Raw genomic sequence first — 22,192 nt, 5'->3', positions numbered from 1 at the left:
AGCTTTTATTTTGGCAAAAAAAAAAAGCTCTGCCCTTTGCACTTGCCAGGGGTATGCTTTGTCCTGCAAAATCTGATGTTTCTACAAAAAATGTCTCACTTTGGGCATTTGAAAAAGTGGCAACCCTACATGGGCCCCTTTAATTTAACTCCCAATCAAAGTAACAAAATTCTCAACTCCATTTTGGAGGCACGTTCCTATTTTCAGGCCTGATTTACCCTTGCACATTGTATACCTACCCAAGTTTATCTTTGGCTTGATTTAACATTTCACACAAATTTCTGTATCCCCCCTCAAAAACATGCGATTTTTGAAGCTGTTTAGTGACCAGAAAACCACAGTACATGACAAACCTACTAGTAGCACGAGTAATGTAAAGACAGATGACATATAGAGCTTACATCTCCCTTTAAGGAGGCAAAAATAACTGATCTTGTATGGCAGAATGTTATAATACAGTTCATTGACATCTACAAATTTTACACTCTTACTTTGACAATGTGCTTATATTTTTATTTACTTAACATTTGTTTACCGGGAAAGTCCGACTTGGAATGAGCCAATTTTCAGCAGAGGCCCAGGGAGAAACGTTCCAGACACGTCTTTGTAACATGGTAGGAAACCGGAGCACCCAGAGAAAACCTACAAGAATGCAGGAAGGGCCTGCAGATTCTGCAAAAAAGCAACCCAGCCGAGAATCGAACCGGAGAATTTCTTGCTGTGAAGTGACAACGTTAACCACTATGTATTTTCATATTATTTTTGTCACTGTCTGATTTTTTTTAAATGTGAATCAGGAAGAGTTATGTGATATTTGGTATTCAAATGTTATGCTTATTAGATACCCAGACTTTTGAATGCTTTGTGTGCAAGGCACAGATTGTCTCTCAACAGGCTGTAGAAAACCGAGTATAGAGGTTCAGAGGTTCATAGTTTGGTACTAAGCTATCGGCCCTAGGGCCTATACAAGCCTAGCCATAACAGTTCCCCGGCCATTTTTCCCCCAGGAATTTTACTTCCCTGGTCCCCTGTCTAGCAGGGTGACTGACATGATCCCTGGGGTGAATTTCCTATAGTCATCAAGGTTCCTTTTGAAGAGGGCCAAAGAGGCGCTCTGCTTGACATACATGTGCAGTCTATTCCAGAGAATGGGGAGTCTCTGAGACAGGAACCTATCCAAAGCCGTAGATGAGGGTAAGGTGGTTCACACAGCCTATCTAGATCTCACCAAGGCTTTCGACACCACCCCCCACTCTGGAATTATAGATAAACTCACCAAACTAGGTATAAATCTCTATGTCACAAGATGGGTTGCCAGCTGGCTCACTGACAGAACCCACACTGTGAAAGTAGCAGACTCTAAATCCAACTTCAGACCAGTGACAAGTGGAGCACCACAGGGTTCAGTCCTAAGTCCTCTCCTGTTTGGTATCTACTTCTCTGAAGTACAGGCTAACATAGAAGGTCTTTGGCTAACAAAGTTCGCAGATGACTGCAAACTAGGATCCATAATCAAAACTCCTAACAATGTGGACATCCTACAAAAGGGCCTCACTGAGACAGATGCCTGGTGTCAAAGCCATGGCCTCAAGTTCAATGCCAAAAAGTGTATTGTCATCCCTTTTGGTAAACATTCTGTACCATTGAACTATTACATAGGCGGTAGTCTACTTAACACTGAAAGTGTGACAAGAGACCTTGGGTCACAGGTGGACAGTAATGTCTCCTTTGATAATCACATCACCACAGTAGTCAGGAAATCCTTCTACGTGGCACACCTCATCACAAAAGGTTTCTCATCCAGGAAAAAATAAGTTATTGTTCCCCTCTACTCATCACTCATTAGACCCATTATAGAGAACAACGTTCCTTTTGGTATGTACCTCAGAAGACATCTACAACAACTGGAAAGGCCACAGAAATACCTCACAAAGAGGATTACCGGCCTCAAACAGATGCCCTATGCAGACCGTCTCAAAAAACTCCAGCTTTACTCTGTCGCATATCGCCTACTCAGAGGCGATCTCTACCTAACATACAAAGCTATGTCAAACCCAGAGCTGTTGGAAATGCTCCACATAAAGAAATCCCAATCCCTCCGAGCTACATGCTCTTGGGACCAAAACCTTGTCACCACAATAAACAGAACATGCTGGAGGGATAGATTCCTGTCCCAAAGACTTCCCATACTCTGGAATAAACTACCTATCTATATCAAACAAAGCTCCTCATTAGCACTCTTCAAGAAAAATCTTGATGATTGGATGGGAGATAGGAAATTCACCCCCGGGGATCACTTATGTGGCTCTGCTTGACAGGGGCACATGAAAATAATTTTCTTGGGTGGCAAAAGCCAAGGTACCGTTTGGCTAGGCTTATATATGCCCTAGGAAAAATAGCCTAGTACCTACATATGAACCTATGAATAAGTAGCTAGTCTACCTTTAAAGCTTTCTTGAGAAGTGCACTTAACAAAAGCAATCAAATACAGCAAAACCGGGCAGTTTAAGCCAAAAGTACTTGCAGTTAGCACAAAAAGTCTCTCTCTCTCGTTTCTGGTGCTGAAGTAGTCTGCAGGATGCCCAAACAGGATCTGCTGATCTAAAACAAGCTCAAAGAGATAGGGTTATGAGGTGATCTTCAAAGGACATGCTGTTTACACCCTGTATTCCTTTTGTGAGGAGCTCTGTGGAAGTTCTGGTTGTTGCATGTGCCTGGTCAGGTACATAAGGGAAAGTTGTACTCAGTGATGGGTCTGATAAGGACCAAATATAGAGGAACAATGACCTCCTTGGACCAAGATGCCATTCCCTTGCTAATAAGTTTAGCAACACAGAATAATTTCTTTGCTATCTTAGACACATGTTGGTTGAAAGCCAGGCAACTATCCACATATGTTCCCAAATCTCTGACGACTGGGTCCATGTTTAGGAGTGTATTATCAATGAGATAGTTTCATAGGGTGGTCAACATCCTAAAGGGTACTATTATACATTTCTTGGCATTGAGTCTTAAACAGGGGATTTAAAACCAGTCATTTCCCTGTTTTAGTCCTTCTTGCAGGATATTAGTGTAATGGCAGTGGTTCTATGATTGCGGCAAACAGAGGTTAGCCAGAGGACTTTGACATTGGCTTTGACTTCTGAGAAGTAAAGGCCAGAAAACAGTGGACCCTGGTGAGAACCCTAAGGGACTCCACTAGTGACCGGTCTCTTTGTGGAGATGGTCTCCCCGTCCTAACTTTCTAGGTCCTATCTGAGAGCCAGCTGACAAATTCCATGAGTTTGTTCACAATGCTCAAGTTGGGTATTGTATCAAATGCCTTAGCCAGGTCAAGGTAGGCAGTATGCACTGTTTTGCTCACATACATTGCCTTGGTGACCTTTTCAAAGAGGTCCACTAGGGTGATCAGGCATGGCCTGTTTTTGATGCAGCTAAACTGGGTTGGATGCAGTGTCTGAAGGTTTCCTATATCATTATTACTCATATCTATAATAACTCTTTCCATGGATTTGCAACCAGATACTCAGATTTATGGGTCCCTAGTTCCCAGGGTCCACTGACGGACTGTCCTTGTGGAAAGGGATGACAGTTGCAGTCCTCCATTTATGTCACACAAAGGCTATCTGGAAGCTATGGTTAAAGAGTTACTCCAGAGGTCCAAATAGGTTGTGCTTCATGCTATTTAGGCGGCATCATGAGATATTATTGGGACCTACCAATGCAGTGTTCTCAGCCTAAGAGAGCCCATTTAGGACCTGCACCCTAGTTCTAGTTGGGGAGGAGGTTATGTATGATGGCTTTCTGTGGTGTGGCTGCTGAGGGGAGACATGAATAAAATAGGAGCTGAATTTGTCATCCAGTAAATTTGCTACATCTTCCGCTTCCATATATATGGCTCCACTAACAATCAGTTCTGATCACTGTTATGTACATCCTTTGAGGTTCTAGACATAGCTAAAGAAAATATTGCATATGTCCTTGGCCTAGGAGACTATCTTTACCTCAAAAATGGCTTTGGTAGAATTAATTTGCCCTCTAAGTTGTTTGTTTAACCTGATGAGAAAGTTTTTATCCTGCTGGGCCTTACACATCCTAATTTTAGCTATGACTTTCTTCCCTTCTGTTGTACAATCTGTTTATGTATGGATTCCACTAGGGTGGTTTGTTTGGTCTGGTAAGTAGAGCTGTCTCTATGCATCTATTAACATGATTGTACAAAATTTCTGTGTACAATTTTCACAGACAGCTGTGTTCTCTGGGTTTGGAAAAACTTAAAATTTTGTCAGGTAATCATTTAGTAATAGGTAGTTTGCCATAGAGTAGTTCCTGTTACAGGGTTTGCTGAAGTCAAAGAATTCATTCTTATTTTGAAGGAGACTGCTTTATGATCTGACCTTACCAAAGAGGATATTACACTGAGGGGGATCCTTCTCCCATATTTGCGAATTCCAGATCCAGTATGTTTGCATCTCTAGTGGGCAAATGGATTAAATAGTCCAGGAAGTTTGTGTTTAAAAAGTCCAGAAATCTCTAGGCCTGCAAGTTTGGAGTTGTGTATAATTTCTAGTTTATAGAGGGATACTTAAAGTCCCCTAAGAATGTGGTATTGGATTAAATGGAAAGTGTCTTAGCAGGTCTGAGTATGAGCTATGGGTTTTGTGGGCCATGGATGGTGATCTATAGGTTGCAAGGATGTTTGTCTTTCGACTTTTTCCCAGTAAAGGGTCGCCACAGCGGAACTCCGGTCCACTAATGATTGGCAGCAGATTTTTTACGAAATGCCGAGGTGCCAGCTCGACACCCAACCTTCAACGAAGGCATGCCCATTTACGCTCACATGTCTTTCGAATGCTACCCAACCGTGGGGAGGACATGCAGAGTCCACACAGAAGGCACTTCGAAGCCAAGCCCAGAATTGAACGGGAGAACCTCTTGTTGTGAGATAACAATGCTACCAACGTAGGATATGACCTGGAATTCTACCTATGGTAATTTGGACATGGAAAACCTCAAGCACATCATCCAATTTAGCCAACCATGAAGGTATCTTTGCTTTGATGAAGACTGAGACACCTCCACTTTTAGTTTCTGCCTGTGCAGTATCTGGTCCAAATGTGTGGAACACATTGTATCCCTGCACTGCTGGGGTGTTATCCATTTGTCTCAATAACTGCAGAGATGTAAATGAGTTTGCACAGTTTGGAACCACATTAACGGTTTAACAACTTGTTCTTAGCTGCATAACTGAGATATTTATTTAGCACCCACCATCTGGCACTACTGGTAATATATGTTTTATATTCAGACAGATATCTATAGTGCCATGAAAGTATAAGCAATGCATTTGGCTGAATAGGTTCCTAGATTAAGTATTATATGTTGGTTATTAATGATGCAGTTAAAAAGATCATATCACATTTTTACATTCCACCAGGTAAAGTCTCAGTAAATTTAGTACCCATCAGGAAGCCTGAAATTATGACGACTAAGTGAAATTAAAATCTGTTAATCCCACAGCTAATAATACATATATTACCAATCGCTAGCTAGCATACATCTCAGCCTCTTAGCATAAGAAATCTGGACAAATCCAAAAATAAGGGGGGAAGGGCAAAAGTCCAAAATCAAGAGCATATTTTAAATATTGATCTTATAAAATTAGAACATTGCTAGCATAACAGATTTTATATCAACATGCATTTTTCTGAAAGTTATGAAGTTTGAAACTAGTATTTGTTATTATTTAGTGACTGTATGCAATCCTGAATGAACTGTCAGAAAAACACAAAGATTATGGAGAGCATACCAAAAATATGAGGAAAAAATCTGGACATTCTTGGAAATTATGAACAGGTGAGAAGTATACTGCCTAGTAGGGAGGTCTTCATCAAAAAAACATTAAATAAACAATGTGACACTGCAAAAAAAGACAGCTGATTGAAGTTTCAAGCCAACCAGTGATATCCATCAAACAAATAAAAAGAGATAAATTACATGTAGGCTTTCCATTCAGACACTCATATATATTTTTACAATGCTGTATTACACTGCAACTGCTTGCATCAGACATAACTATTAAAACTCTGAGTACAGTTAGAGATATTTATTATTTAAATATTTATTAACTAGGTAACTGCACCAGTCCAAGGACCCCTTTCTAGTGTGACCCAGGCCATATGGGAAAGTATGACAGCATTTACATAACCTAGAAAACAATGAGTCAAAACAAAACAGTACGAATAATTACAGTAGGTGTGCAAAATGTAGATGTAGGCTAAATGGGACAGTGTATTACATCAGTAATTGACAAATTAGTAAAGACTGCACACAGTGCACAAAGTTAGCTTTAAGGCTAATGTTGGAGAGTACTTTATATAATTTGAGACAGAAACAGTAAAAATAGGTACACTCAATACAGGAACTATTCAAATGCATATAAAATGCAGTAATTATTACAAGTTAAATATAATAAATGTTTACTGTGGAGGGTTTCATTTCAAGAGATTGGAATCTGAACTCTACTGAATTTACGGAAAAGAAGGTTAGTGAAAGAGATTAAGACAATGTGTAATAAATGTGGCAGCTAGGAGTAGGAATGTTGTCTTTATTGTTAATTTGTTGATAGTGTAAGCAGAGCAGAGTTAGAAAGTGAACATGTTTAAAGGAGACAGATAAAAAGAAAGTGGAAATGCACTGGCTATATGCCTATCCAAAATGTTAATTAAGATATTATGAAAGGAAATATTACAAAGGCATCCTGGCTCAGTAACAGTAAGTTAGCCATGACTGTCAAAGCATTGACAAAGAGAAAAATTTTCAATGTGATTTTCAGTGATTCTCAGTCTTTTTTCTTGTTGTACAAAATCTAATGCCCTGGGGTAATCTGTTCTTAGTATTCTGGTGCTGTTTTTCATCTGTGGCTATGGTGTATGATGGCCTAATAATGAGATTGTTGTCAGTATTTTATAGTGAGTAGGCTGTGACTCTGTTATGGAATAACTATTATAGTGGAGAGCAATGATGTTCATTCAACAGTTTGAAGGTCACTGTGTTCTGTAGAAAAAAGTCTCTACCTTCTATTGGAAGCCAGTTATGTTCTTTCAGCTATGTTGCAGTGGTATTCTTGGGTGGGGGTAGGGTGACGGCTGGCTAGATGAATAAATCATGTTTTATTTTCTGTTCATTGTAGTAGTTGCATATTTTGATAGGAGTGCAGTACTATAAATGGAATGGTGATTCTAATTTTGAGATTAGCGCATTGATGACTACTGACTGCCCTGATTCTGTTGTTAGCAAGTGGGAATTTTTTGGGCTTCCACACATACAGTGGAAAATAGAGAATCAAGTCTAACAGACGGTCTAGGTGCGTCTGCAGTGCACAAATGGTATGGGAAGGTGAGATGGATCAACTATGTGAAGTGATTGAGTGTTAGGGTAAGTTTTCTCATACTTTTGTAACTTGAAACTGTATGCCCAATATATAGAAAACAGCAAAAATTATATCTCTCTCCCAAAAACCCTACCCAGTGATTACTGCCCAATCTCCATTCTCTCTGTCCTTGGGAAAATCATGGAAAATAGTCTACAATCAACTTTAAAACTACATAAGTAAAGAATGCCTTCTCTTTTCCAAGCAACATGGTATATGGTCCAGCCACAGCATTCCCACTGCACTTTGGACTTTCACTGATCACAACCATTTAGCTGTGGACAAAGGCCACCCTACTGGAGTCATATTTATAGATTTTACCAGAGTCTTTGATTTGGTTGACCATCATATCCTATTTAACCACCTCACTGATATGAGGATTACCCTGATGCTATTCCCTGGTTCCAAAATTACCTAGCCAACTGGCATTTCCCGTAAATTTCAACAAAAGTACATCAGCCACCACTCCCTTACTAAAGCGGTCTGTCAAGGCTTCATACTGACCCCTCTTCTTTCACCATTTTTATAAATGAGCTTACACTCCACCTCCCCCAACCTCCAGTCTTAACATATGGTGATAACATAGTTATCTTCTGTTCCAAACACAAAACCCAGTCAGTTCAACATGATCTGCAACAAGACTTTCCTCTCCTACATTAACTGACTCATTATCAAAAAAATAAAATATTACTTAATTCCTCAAAAATTAAAACTAAGTTATTTGGAACCTCTACTAAAAGGTAAAATATCCCACACTCACTTATTCTTTTACACCTTAACAATGCCAATAAGCAGATTATACTTAGGAGTTTGGCTTGATCCGTCACTTAACTTCCATCATCATCATCATCATCTCAAAAACACTCAGAAAAAAGATAACCACACTACTCTTCTGAACCAACAAAATCTGCTCTTTTGTCTCCCATCTAACAAGAAATGCTATAGGCAAAAGGATTCTTCTAGCCCATCTTGAGTACTGCCTACCACTTGTAGCATCTGCCTCCAAAATAACCCCACCAGCATCCAAGCAATCTCCAGCTCCATCTACCAATTTAGTAACCTTTTCCCAAAGTATGAATACCACTGTCTTAAACTAGCCAAAGCCAACTGGTTGTCAGTTGGTTCAGCAAAGAGCCAGTGTACTCCTTGGCTCCCAACTTTTCTGGCTCTTGAAAGAAAAGTCCTGGCCTTCTCTTTCCTCTAGCTTACTTAGACAGCCTCTGTCATATGACCTTAGATCCATGCAGGGCCTTTCTTGCAAGCACATAAAATCAGATTTTAGTGCTATAACTACTCCCTTTCTACCCTTGGATTCAAGTGCTGAAGGAATCGTTCCTCAAATCTTTAAGACCTTTCTAGCTACTCCTTCTTTCAGGCACAACATAAAGAACATTTCACAGCACATGCTGCTTGTAAATGCTCTGCTTAGGTCATGTAACCTAATCTCCCTAATCTCTGACACACACAACCTATCATTTTCAGTATAGCATCTCTCCTCTAACTCCTTATATGTCACTACTCTAACTGAGGTAAATATTGTACATAGTGATTTCTGTTGACTACCTTCTTAAATAATTTGTTCTATTGTATATTAACTATCATGGACCTCATTAACAGGGATATTGGCACCCTCCAAACACTCGACCCCACACAGTTTGGCTTTGTCAAGTGGAGGTCATGTCTGTTAAATTTGGTTGACTTCTTGGAAACAGTCACTAGAGCCATGGACGAGGGGAAGATGGTGCACACCTCCTACCTTGACCTGGCCAAAGCCTTTGACACTATTTCCCACTCGGGCATAATAGATAAACTCTCACAACTAGGCATCAATCCATATGTTACCAGGTGGGTAGCAAAGTGGCTCACTGATAGAACCCACCTAATCAAAATAGGGGAAGCCACCTCAAGCAGTAGACCTGTAATGAGTGACCTACCCCATGGATCGGTCTTGGAGCCTCTGTTTTTCAGGATATACTTCTCTGAGGTGCAGACCAAAACCAGTGGGCTATGGCTGACCAAGTCTGCAGATGACTGCAAGCTGGGTGCTGTCATCAGCTCCCCATAGTGATGTGGATGTCCTCCAACAGGCTCTCACCCAAACAAATGACTGGCCCCAGTAACATGGCCTCAAGCTGAATGCCAAAAATGCATCATCACCCCCTTTGGGGAGAGTGACATTCCCACATATTATCACATTAATAACAAGGTCCTAAGCACTCAATCAGTTGAGAGGGATTTGAGCACCCAGGTTGATAGAAACCTGACTTTTGACCACCATGTTGCTTCCGTTGTACAGACAATTTTCTACATGGCCCACCTCATAAGTAAGGGTATCTCATCCAGGGACAAGGAGGTCATAATATCCCTGTATTCTTCCCTTATAAGGCCAATTATTGAGTACAATGCCCCCTTCAGCATTTACCTCACAAAGCACATGCAGCAGCTGTAGAGACCACAGAGGTTCCTCATCAGGAGAATCCAGGGCCTCAAACAGTTACCCTACATAGACAGGCTAAAAGCCCTGTCCCTCTACTCAGTTTCATACAGACTCCTCAGAGGTGACCTCTGTCTGGCATAAAAAGCAATCTCAGACCCCGCCTTGATGAGACTGCTGCATATCCGCAAGTCAAGCTCCACCCAAGTAGCCCACACGCGTGACCTCAAGCTGGTCTGTGACATCAATAGGACTGGTTGGCGGGAAAGATTTATGTCCCAGAGACTCCCCCATCTGTGGAATAGACTCCCTTTCCATGTCAAGCAGAGTACTCATTATCCCTTTTTAAGCGAAACCTGGATAACTGGATGGGAAACAGAAAATACACCCCTGGGATTCTACCTGTGTCCCACCTGGACCGGGGCTTTGGATGCTGACTTGTTTAAACATGGGCTAAAATCTTGGCTAGGCTTATAAGGTCCAATACCCTAGTAATGTCCTATGATTCATAGTTCATAGGTTCATAGGTTGGTACTAGGCTATCGGCCCTAGGGCCTATACAAGCCTAGCCATAACAATTCCCTGGATATTTCTTCCCACAGTATTTACTTCCCTGGACCCCTGTCTAGCAGGGTGACTGATGTGATCTCCAGGGTGAATTTCCTATCTCCCATCCAATCGTCAAGGTTCATTTTGAAGAGGGCCAAGGAGGCGCTCTTCTTGACAAGTATGGGTAGTCTATTCCAGAGTATGGGGAATTTCTAGGTCAGGAACCTATCCCTCCAGCATGTTTTGTTCATTGTGATGACAAGGTTTAGATCCCTGGAGCATGTGGCTCTGACATGGTCTTGTATGTTAAGCAGAGATCGCCTCTAAGTAGATGATATGCCACAGAGTATAGCTGGAGGTTTTTTTAGAAGGTCAGCATAGGGCATCTGCTTTAGGCTTGTGATTCTTTTAATGAGGTATTTCTGCAGCCTTTCCAGCTGTTGGAGATGTCTTGTGAGGTACATACCAAAATGGGGCATTATACTCTATAATGGGTCTAATGAGGGATGAGTACAGTGGGACAATGACCTCCTTTTTTCTGGATGAAAAGCCCTTAGTGATGAGGTGTGCCACATAGAAGGATTTCCTGACTGTTGTGGCGATGTGGTTATCGAAGGTGAGACCACTGTCCGCCTGTGTCCCTAAGTCTCTCATCACACTTTCAGTGTTTAGTGTACTGCCACCAATGTGGTAATTCATGGATACATGTTTTTTCCCAAAGGGGGTAACTATACATTTCTTTGCATTAAGCTTGAGCCCATGGCTCTGGCACCAAGCATTTGTTTCTGTAAGGCCCTTTTGTAGAATATCCACATCATTTGGGGATTCAATAATGGCTCCCAGTTTGCAGTCATCTGCGAACTTTGTTAGCCAGAGTCCCTTAGTGTTGGCCTGTACTTCAGAGAAGTAGATGCCAAACAAGAGTGGTCCCAGGACTGAACCCTGAGGTACTCCACTTGTCACTTGAATGGAGCTGGATTTGGAGTCGGCTACTTTTACAGTCTGGGTTCTGTCAGTAAGCCTGCTGGCGACCCATCAAGTGACGTAGGGATTAATGCCCAGCTTAGTAAGTTTATCTATGATTCCAGAGTGGGGGATGGTGTCAAAGGCTTTGGCAAGGTCCAGATAGGCTGTGTGGACCACCTTACCCTTGTTCATAGATCTGGAGACTGATTCAAAGAAGTCAATCAGGTTCAGGAGACAAGATCGGCCCTTCATGAACCCAAACTGGGTGGAGTCCAGTGTTTGGAGGTTGCCACTATCTTTGTTTATAAGTTCCATGATAATGCTTTCCATGCCCTTGCAGATCAGGCTCATCAGACTAAGGGGGCAGTAGTTCCCAGGATCCAAGGTAGCTCCTCCCTTCTGGAGTGAGATAAATGTAGCTGTGTGCCACTCAGTGGGCACGAAGCCTTAGGTGAGGCTATGATTAAACATGACATTTAGGTGAGGTGCAAGTTCAATTGTAGTTCATGTAGTACACAGCCCGGTATGTCATCTGATCCAATGGATGCTGTATTCTTACCTTTTGAGAGTGCGGTTTCTACCTGTGTGGCCGTGATTACCGGAATGTGGCAATCTTTTGGTACTGAGATGGCCCCTTTAGGGGGTGAGAGGGGGGTGAAGTTGGCACTAAATCAATCTGCCAGGATACTGGCAATATCCTTGGGATCAGTATATTTAATGCCATTATGTTGTAGCTCAGAGCATATCTGAGCATTGCCATTTAGATTCTTGACATAACTATAGAATGCCTTGTGGTTGTCTTTGGAATCTTTGGCAATTTTATTTTCGTAACTAGCTTTGGAGGATTTTCTTTTGTTTTTAGTGTTTTCTTTTATTGTATGAATTTTTTTTTATTTTTTTTTTCTCTTGATGTGTGTTCACGTTCTAGACTAAGATTGAAATTGGCCCAATGGGATCAAACCAGTTAACAAACTGTATAAAATAAATAAATAACAAATCACTGCATCAGACAAGAAATGGATAGGAACATTCTAAAAACAAAGACCAAAGGCAAGCTACTAGCTAGTTCCAAGAGTGTGCATAGTTTTGTATTTGTTTCTTACTACCAGTGTAGACAGATGAAGATGTCATAATATGAATCACTTGGAATCCAGTAATCATTGTATAGTATGGATCATCATAAACACCATGGCATAGATAAACCACACAAACTGAGGGTACAGAATTTCAGAAGCATAGTATCTAATAAGAAAAAAGGTATATTCAAGCAGTCCTAGTGTATAAGAACAGGTGAGGTGTATGTGTGACAGGCTGGCAGCACTGACTCTTCCTGAAATAAAGTATTATGGAAGCAACAAGTCTTACATTTGACAAGGAAACAAAAGTGAAACAAAGCCTAGCACAAAGGTAAAGTGGCATGGTGAAAAAAACTGCTGCCTTTACACCCCCTTGGTGTTGGTTGCAGTCTGTTGTCAGGCAGAATGCAAAACATTTAAGTTACCAACTCTCAAATTTAGCTTGTCACCTATAGGATTAGGAATTGGGGCTTGGTATCTGTCTGTACTGCCGGGGACCAGAGCTGGATTAGTGCTGTGGACACTGGTGCTTGGGGCTTGAGGGCAGATCAGACAGCTAAATGTTCAGTTTCCAACTATGGAGGAGAAGGGACAAGATTTCTTTCTGCCCTGTACTAAAGTCAAGAGGGCATAAAGGGCTAGACCTTGCCTGGAAGGCAAATAATGAAAAGGCTATGCACAGTGAGATGTGAAGCATATGTTCTCCTTAATGTCCCATTACATGCATGGTTAGGTTAAGGCAGCACAAAACATTCCTGATTACAAATGCCACAGATTCTCCTGCCACTCACCTTTCACCTCGTAGGAGGGCTATATAGGAATGGAACAAATGGTATCAAAATGGGTTGTAGGGAGGAGGATTTCACAGATCGTGAGATTAGCGAAGGGTCATGGGCCAAAAAACATTCATATGCAGAGCTTCATCACAGAATATATACAGAGCCACCCATATATATATATATATATATATATATATATATATATATATATATAAATGTGTGTATGTGTGTGTAAGGGAAGCATACATATGCATACGTAATACTGACTGTTCATAATGTCAAAGACATGTATGCTGGCAGAACAGATCAAAACTCATTTGATCACTTTTACCAGAGTTTAAGTCCATGCAAAATCATGAACAGCACGGATCGGGGAATTGACCCGTTCTCCATTGTAGAGTGGTCTTGGAGTTGGTATATATCATTAGCTGGGGGAGTGGGGGTACAAGGCCTCTTGCCCCACTGCAGGTAAACACACACACACACACACACACACACACACACACACACACACACACACACACACACACACACACACACACACACCAGATATTTTAAATTAGCAGTGCGGACAATGATGATATTCATCATTACCATCATCGACCTCCTTTTTCCCATTTTACATGGGGTTGGGGAATTGCATCAACTGTTGCCACTCCACTATTTATAGACATTTTCCCACATTCTTTGACAAACATACTTGCCTGGCTCAGGTCGTATCTCACACAATCCAGCAATATTTTGGCTGGATGCTCTCATCTCTTCTTGCGGTCTTCCTCTCTCCAAAATCTGCTTTATCAAATTGTCTTTTGCTTTCCAGTACATGAGACCAAACCACCATAATCTGTTCTCCTTGAACTTCTCTGTAATTGAAGTCACTTTGGTTTCTGCTACGATATCCTCATTTCTTCATCTGTCCCACAGTAATAATCCTGCTAGCCATTTGTACATTTGAATTTTCAACTTCTTCTGAATTCGTCTGTCACACATTACCACTGACACTTTGTGTCAGTTGACTGCAGCAACTGTGTTCTAGCTTTGGCCTCTTTACCTTTTAGAAGAATTCCCAATGAACACATATAGCTCATCTGACACTAGGTACACCTTTGTGTAATTTATTTTGGGCTAAGATGAAGTGTACACATTATTTTCTCATAAATAAATTAAATGCAGTCAAAGACATATTTACAGAGAAAATAAATTCAGCTTTGTGATTCCAGGAAATGAAAGTAACACTTTTATGGCACACATTCTTGACTGATTTGCATATCTCTGAACTGTCCCTGATTTTGCAGAACATCCCTAATTTTGTCTCATATTTTTGTTCTGTCCCTCACAAAATTTGTCATTTTCTGGTAAATCACTGAGGATTAGTCAACCATTAGAGTTTTGTAGTTCTTATTGTTCTGAACAACGTTTATATCACGTTATCGAAAGATGAAAATAGCGAACGCTATTTCATCGAACCTAAAATATCTAAACCACATAATATCGAACATTCAGAACAGCGAATTATTTCCTTGGGAAAAAAAATTGCTATTCCGAAACACATATAACACAAACACACCTAAAAAACATCAATACACATACATACACTTATAATCCTACAACTAACCCTACACTAAACTATACATACACTACTATCTATCCACTTACCTTAACCCAAACTCTAACCCTAAGGTCCATCACTATCACACACTCACCTAACCCGCACCCTAACTCACTTAACTCGCCCCAACCCTAATTCACCTAACCCGCGCCCTAACCCTAACTCACCTAACCCGCGCCCTAACCCTAACTCACCTAACCTGCACCCTAATCCTAACAACCACACAGTCGCACACTTATCTGAACCCGACCCATAAATTTCCACCACTATGCTGAAAATAGCAAAGACACAGAGCTGGCCAACCAAATTCTTTCCCTAGGAAAGAATTTGGTGTTCTACAGCTTCGCTATTTTTAGCGCTCGCTCAAAACGGGTCGATATTAGAACATTCGAAGTTTTAAAACTTTGATGTTCTAATACAGACCCTCTGAACAAGAGTATTGATGTAAAATATGGGGCTGGATTCAGTACAACTTACTTGGCTCGCTAAAACCATGTGTGCAGCACTGTGCGACGTGCACATGGTAGCACGGTGATTTGTATTTAGTAAGCAGCTCTACATGATGTGTAGAGCCGCACAAACATGGTAAACATCATGGATGTTAATTACAGCAAAGCAGCTGCATTGTATGCTAATCAGCCAATCCAAAATGACTGAGCTATTCGACAAGCCATAAAGCAATTGTGTCTACTTAATGTAGCCTTTTGCCTCAGACTCCAAAACCTATTGGAATACAGCCAAAAAAACTACACTACAGGGAAATAATGTTAGGAGCTGCTGCTGTTCTGCATGTGTATGTACAAAAGGCTCAGGTCTATGCTGCTGATAGACCTCTGGCAAGGAACAGGGTGTTTAGACCCCATTTAACTTTTCATGGTCTGCATGAGTTGGAAACAGTAGAGCACTGCAGGGTGGATAGAGATACACTCCAGAAACTCTGAAACTGTTGTCTTCAACTGAGAGCAAGGGCAAACCAAGGGGAACCAATACCTGTGGAGACAAAGGTATGTGTAGCACTTGGAATTTTAGCTACAGGAACCTTCTAGAGACCAACAGGGGACATGCTGGGGGTGTCAAGGATCCTACATCAACTTCTGCATGCTATGCTACAGATTGCCAGTGTGTGTGTGTGTGTGTGTGTGTGTGTGTATATATATATATATATATATATATATATATATATATATACATATATACTACGTCAATGAGGCTTGCAGGTCATTCTATCTCAGTGGCCATTTGATAATTAAGTCAGTATGTGACAGGACTGACTTATGTTGATAGATTTCTGCCATTTATCAGCTAACATGCCTCATGCATCTAAAATACCCAGAATAGAAAAAGCAGCCCAAAGTCTAATTATCCTTACATTCTTGAAAGTGGAGCAATAAACCTCACTGATGTATCAATGATTTCAAGGTAGTAATTACAACAGTAAAAAGGCTGTATGAAATCAGTCAAATTTTCAAAATAGCATCATCAATACATATACTAAACAGTCAACTATGCACCCTGTGGATCAGAAAAAATGCAAATGTATCCCTGAATCCAAAAGATAAAAATAAGGTGAAGGCACGCTTATCATCATTTGCACAGGGTGGAGTATGGGCAGGAGGCCAAGGCTGACACAAAAGTAGTGAGTGTGTGTTAGTAAGAAAGACAGGCAGGCAGAAATACAGCTAATTATCAAATGGCCACTGAGACAGAATGACCTGCAAGCCTCATGAATTTCTCACATACCTGTTATGTGTGCATGTCTGTGTGTGCACTCAGTGTGAAATGTGTGCATGAGTGTCTGCATGAAAACACCCAAGGTCTTTGCTAGCTATACAGCCTGGCATGTTGGACAGGTATAAGCCGTGCATGGTAGAGGCATCAGCTCATCTTCATCACCCCCTGACTGCAAGAACTGGCTCTGTCAAGAGTTGCACTGGCACAGCCATGTCCATGGTCAAATGTGTTGGTGCTACCTGAATGTGAGCAATGTCTGGTGGACAAGCTCTCATCATGACTATGCCTAGGTCCATGACCCTGTGGCTTACCATGCCTGGGTGTGGACACCTCAACCACTGAGGGAGCAGTGGAAGTATTGCTACTACTGAAGTGGGATTGGGAATGGCCATGTTGTCTAGCAGCAGATGATGTTGCAAACCTATTCCCCTCCCAGCAGACATTCTATCACAGACACCACCCAATCCATTCATCTGATCCATTGAATCTGCCACAAGGTGGAGGCTGTCATGCACATTAGTTTTTTTTTTTATTTTAACTGTGTGAAACGAATATTAGCTGAACTGGAAGTTAGTCAGTGTTTGCTGAATTTTGTTATTTGCTAGTAATTACAGGTGTGGGGGTAGTCACATTCTTTGATTTCCTGTCCTTGCCTATTTAAGTGGTACAGTGTGAAATATTTTCTGCTTAAAAACCTCAGCTATGGCTGGCTAAGAACTTGCTATATTCAACTGGACGTATAAGAGAATTTAAGTACCTTTATCTGCTCTTTTTTTCAAAAAAATACAGTATTTAAATTGATTTTAACTGTGTGGAAGGAATATTAACTGAACTGGAAGTTTTGACTCTGCTCTTCAGTTAGTCCCACCTACCGTCCCTGTTTTTGTTTTGGTGTTAATCTTAGTGGCCTTGCAACTGCTTCTGGGCCCATCTCATTTGCTCACTCAACTGAGTGCAGTGAGATCATATTCTGATTTCAGGCACTCCTACTGTGTACAAAGAGAGCATCTGGGAAACAGGAAAAAAAAAAAAAAAAAAATGTAAGCTTGTTTCCTGCCTTTCCTGTTAGGTGGTTTAGACTATTTGTAGGCTTCTGAGCCCCCAAGCCCTTCTGTGTTGGAGGGAAGCCTTCTAGCTTAGTTTTTTTTTCTTATAACTAGCCAGTTTTCTAGTTTCAGCACTCAAATCTGTTTCTTTGATCTCAGCACTTGTTCAGAAAAAAAAAATTAATCTGCTTTTACTGTACTTGTGTTTCTACCTACTTTTTTTACTTTTGCATCATCTTAAAAGTACTCAGTTGTATTTATTACTGCTTGGTGTAACTCATTCTAAGCCTTTTGGTTTAAACACTTGGGCTTCGGACCAGTTGTTTTGCACTGAGAGGGTTTGTGGTCTGCACTGTAGTGGCAGAACAGGTAGCTTACATCCTTCTAGGTTGGGAACTGCTGATTGAGGGCTCAGTGTCTGTTATGCTAAAAGTGTATTAATTCTGGTTTAAGCACTTGGGCTTTCAGGCCAGTTATTTTACATTAAGAGGGTTCGTGGTCTGCACTCTTGTGGGAGGAGAGGCTGGACTCTGCCCTTCTGAGCTGGAATTTCTGGTTGAAGGCTTATAGTGCATGCATATCTGAACTGCTTCTTACTGAAGTTGGTGCGCCTTGTTTGCTGTGGCACAGACTGGATTCGGGCCTGCTGGATCTAGCTTTGTTTGTGTAACTTGAGCACTAATCCAGGCATTCTCTAAAGTATTCAATTGTATTTATTACTGCTTGGTAGTAACTTGATTAAAGTGTAGCTATCATTCTAAGTCTTTTGGATTAAGCACTTGGGCTTCAGACCAGTTGTTTTACATTAGGAAGGTTTGTGGTCTGCACTCTTGTGGGAGAAGAGGCTGGACTCTGCCCTTCTGAGCTGGGAATTTCTGGTTAAAGGTTTATAGTGCCTGAATATTTGAACTGTATCTTACTGAAATTGGTACACCTTGTTTGCTGTAGCATAGACTAGATCCAGGCCTGCTGAATCTAGCTTTGTTTATATGCTTGTTGTTTGTTTGCTTGTTATTTCCCTGGAACGCTAATTCCACCTAATACGCAGCTTCTCAGCTTCTGTGGATCACTAGTGATATCTGCATTGCTTACTGTACTTATTTCCTTGTTTCACTTGAAAGAAAGTTACTGTTTGTCGTTTTGCATTTAAGTTACCTGTAACACATTGCACTTAAGTTACCTGGCACTTGCTCACTAAAGCAATTATATAAGTCAGCACTAAAAATTAAAAGCACTACACCCTCACTCCCCACTGGCCCTGGTTTTCAATTATTAAGGAATTCCCAATATTATTCTAGCATGTCCAAAGGTCAGTTGTCAATCTCCTCTGGTCCAGCTGGTGAATCTGGGAATCTTGAGGCAATGTTACAACTGCCTCATGTACACAGACAACCCTCTCCTCCTCCCAACAAATTCCAACACATGTGAGAGATGCAACCATATAGCCAAACTGGAGGCTAAGCTCTCTCAACTCAGTACTGGCATAACCAGTCAGGAGGAGAAGTAAACCACACTCACTACAATTCCAGTCTCACATAGACCTACCACGACAGCAAACCAAACACATAATCACACAAAAACATACTCAGAGGCTCTAAATAAAGATCTGCCGAAGCAGCAGAGAACTCCAAAGCAGACACCCAAGCAGCCGCTACCACAAAACAAAATACATGCAACACATATCTCACAAAGCCAGTGTGCCAAACAGTCACAGCCCTTAAGACTAAACAACACACCTGATACACTTGTAATAGGTGACTCTATCGTCAGGCACACTGACGTCCCGCTCACCAGGCTGAACAAGGAGAGGGTCATGGTGAGCAGCCTGTCTGGCGCTAGGATCCGCCACATAACACAAGCACTCAGGTCACTCCAAGGCAAGTACAAATATGACTCAGTCATTGTCCATGCTGGTGTGAATGACCTGAGACGTACCTCCCTGGACTACATGAAAAGAGACATAAAGGAGCTCTCTGAGCATGTAGCCCAGGCCGGTATGACCCTGACCTTGAGTAGCATCTTACCCTCACCAAGAATGATGCCACAATATGAAGACAAGATGATCAATTTCAACAAATGGCTTAAGTACTGGTGTCATTCAATGGGGATCCAATGCCTGTCAGCTTGGGATGATATGCTCGACAAGCCACGATGCTTCGCTAGGGACGGCTTGCACCTGTCACCCCTGGGCTTTTGGATATTGGCAAAGGCTCTTGCTACCCCATAGTGCCTTTTTTAGGCAAGGCTCAAAAGACAAACCCACCTCCATAGGTATCACAAGGGATAAGAAACTAAGAGTAATGCTACTCAACACCAGAAGTCTAAACCTCAAGATGCATGCACTCGAAACTCTCCTTAGCATGGAGAACATCGATATCTGTGCAGTAACAGAAACCTGGTTCAAGGCTCCGAGAGCACCCCAGCACTACCAGGTTACACCTCATACCATGCTTTTGGCCCCAAAACTTGGACCGAACCACAAAAGGAGGGGAGTATCGATATTCATCAAAGATACCCACACCTCCAGGTTGGTGGCAAAGCACGAAGCATCAGAGACTATCCATGTGCAACTAACAGTGGGTAAAACTGCCTTCCAGTTTATAGCATGCTACAGACCACCCTCCCAAACCCAGGAACCCCACTCGGCCTTCCTGAGAACACTGGAAAATATGAAGGTCTCTCCAAACACCATTATATTGGGTGACTTCAACTACCCAAACATAGACTGGGAGCATTACTCTAGCTCCAACACCCTAGCCCAAAGGTTCCTAGAATTTATAAACTCAAATGCTATGGAACAACATGTTACCACTCCCACAAGAGGGGAAAACATACTGGACCTGATCTTCACCAACATGGGGACTCTATGCTCCAGACCAGAAGTGTATCCCTCACTGGTAAGATCAGACCATAAACTAATCTCACTGGATATTCACATCCCGACCCCACCCCTGCCCAGAAAACCACAGTGAAAAACTTCTCTAAAGCAAATTTCACACTCCTCAAAACTGAGGTGGAATCCTTCAAAGCCCCCGGGCCTGTGGAAAATATGGCCCAGACAGCAGTATCCTTTATAAACGCATTCTATGAACACCTTCAGGAATGCATGGATCATGCGATCCCAAATAAAACCAAGACCCAATCCTCCAAAGGCAGATGTCCTGTCTGGTGGACCCCAGCCATAAACAAACTATACAATAGAAGGAGGAAGCTACTAAATGATAGAGCAAAATCCCAAAAAGGGAAGGCATCACTGATCAGCATTAGCAAAAGACTACGGGCACACATAAAATTGTCTAAGGCCAGCTTAGAGAAAAATTGCACAGGACACTAAGGATAATCACAAGGCTTTCTTTAGTTATGTTAGGAACCTGGGTGGTAATTCCCAGATATGCTCAGAATTAGTCCAAAATGACAAAAAATACACAGAACCCACAGACATTGCCAACATCCTAGCTGACAGGTTCAGTGCAAACTTCTCCTCTCCCCCACCAAAAGGGCAAATATCTATCCCAGCAGAGTGCTGCCCCCCTGACATCTCAGATGCTCAGGTAACAGCCGCCCTCTCCAAAGCAAAAAACACAGCATCAATGGGACCAGATGGTGTCTCGGGCTGCGTCCTACATGAACTCCAAGAAGAGCTAAACCCAAACATAAAACTACTGTTCAATCTCAGCCTTACTACAGGATATGTGCCCAAAGAGTGGTGTACAGCAACAGTGGTCCCTCTCCATAAAGGTGGTGCCTCAACGGATCCTGGAAACTATCACCCCATAAGCCTGACTAGCTTGGTCTGCAAAGCTATGGAAAGGATCATCATGGAGCTCATAAATAAAGATATTGGGGACCTACAAACACTGGATCCTACCCAGTTCGGCTTTGTTAAGGGCAGATCCTGCCTCTTAAACCTGGTTGATTTATTTGAAACAGTCACCAAGGCCATTGACGAGGGAAGGTGGTCCACACAGCCTACCTGGACCTCGCAAAGCCTTCGATACAATACCCCACTCAGGCATTATAGATAAGTTCACCAGCTTAAATATAAACCCCTATGTCACTAGATGGATTGCAAACTGGCTCAAGGACAGAACCCACATGGTTAGAATTGCTGGAGCCATGTCAGACTCCAAACCAGTTACAAGTGGTGTCCCACAAGGCTCAGTCCTGGGACCTCTCTTGTTCGGTATATATTTCTCGGAGGTACAGGCCAACACGGAAGGACTGTGGCTGACCAAGTTCGCAGATGACTGCAAACTGGGTGCCATAATCGACTCTCCAGCTGATACAAGCATCCTCCAAAAGGGCCTCATAGAAACAGACAACTGGTGCCAGAGCCATGGCCTCAAGCTAAATGCCAAAAGTGTATAGTCATACCCTTTGGCAAAAACAAAGTGCCCACAAATTACCACATAGGTGGTAATCCATTAAGTACAGAAGAAGTAATTAGGGACCTGGGGACCCAAGTTGATAGCAATCTCTCATTTGACAACCACGTGGCCAAAGTGGTTAGAAAAACATTTTATATAGCCCACCTAATCATGAAGGGATTCACATCTAGATCAGGGGAGGT

The sequence above is a fragment of the Protopterus annectens genome, chromosome 14.part0 (genome assembly GCF_019279795.1).
Source record: "Protopterus annectens isolate FY-2018-M chromosome 14.part0, PAN1.0, whole genome shotgun sequence".
Classification (NCBI taxonomy): domain Eukaryota; kingdom Metazoa; phylum Chordata; order Ceratodontiformes; family Protopteridae; genus Protopterus; species Protopterus annectens.
This window is presented reverse-complemented; position numbering follows the sequence as displayed.